Source organism: Oncorhynchus mykiss, chromosome 26 (genome assembly GCF_013265735.2).
Source record: "Oncorhynchus mykiss isolate Arlee chromosome 26, USDA_OmykA_1.1, whole genome shotgun sequence".
In the NCBI taxonomy this organism is placed as follows: domain Eukaryota; kingdom Metazoa; phylum Chordata; class Actinopteri; order Salmoniformes; family Salmonidae; genus Oncorhynchus; species Oncorhynchus mykiss.
In genome coordinates this window covers 111,177-112,417 of record NC_048590.1, presented here as the reverse complement: position 1 = coordinate 112,417, position 1,241 = coordinate 111,177, and positions in this window count along the sequence as shown.

The following is a 1,241-nucleotide window of genomic DNA, read 5'->3' as shown; positions in this document are numbered from 1 at the left end:
AGTTTAAAGCCGGATTTGGATACAAAAAAAATTCCCAAGCTTTAAACATCCCAAGGAGCACTGTGCAAGCGATAATATTGAAATGGAAGGAGTATCAGACCACTGCAAATCTACCAAGACCTGACCGTCCCTCTAAACTTTCAGCTCATACAAGGAGAAGACTGATCAGAGATGCAGCCAAGAGGCCCATGATCACTCTGGATGAACTGCAGAGATCTACAGCTGAGGTGGGAGACTCTGTCCATAGGACAACAATCAGTTGTATATTGCACAAATCTGGCCTTTATGGAAGAGTGGCAAGAAGAAAGCCATTTCTTAAAGATATCCATAAAAAGTGTTGTTTAAAGTTTGCCACAAGCCACCTGGGAGACACACCAAACATGTGGAAGAAGGTGCTCTGGTCAGATGAAACCAAAATGGAACTTTTTGGCAACAATGCAAAACGTTATGTTTGGCGTAAAAGCAACACAGCTGAACACACCATCCCCACTGTCAAACATGGTGGTGGCAGCATCATGGTTTGGGCCTGCTTTTCTTCAGCAGGGACAGGGAAGATGGTTAAAATTGATGGGAAGATGGATGGAGCCAAATACAGGACCATTCTGGAAGAAAACCTGATGGAGTCTGCAAAAGACCTGAGACTGGGACGGAGATTTGTCTTCCAACAAGACAATGATCCAAAACATAAAGCAAAATCTACAATGGAATGGTTCAAAAATAAACATATCCAGGTGTTAGAATGGCCAAGTCAAAGTCCAGACCTGAATCCAATCGAGAATCTGTGGAAAGAACTGAAAACTGCTGTTCACAAATGCTCTCCATCCAACCTCACTGAGCTCGAGCTGTTTTGCAAGGAGGAATGGGAAAAAATGTCAGTCTCTCGATGTGCAAAACTGATAGAGACATACCCCAAGCGACTTACAGCTGTAATCTCAGCAAAAGGTGGCGCTACAAAGTATTAACTTAAGGGGGCTGAATAATTTTGCACGCCCAATTTTTCAGTTTTTGATTTGTTAAAATTTTTTGAAATATCCAATAAATGTCGTTCCACTTCATGATTGTGTCCCACTTGTTGTTGATTCTTCACAAAAAAATACAGTTTTATATCTTTATGTTTGAAGCCTGAAATGTGGCAAAAGGTCGCAAAGTTCAAGGGGGCCGAATACTTTCGCAAGGCACTGTACATAGAGAGAGACACCACAACACTACATAGAGAGAGACACCACAACACTACATAGAGA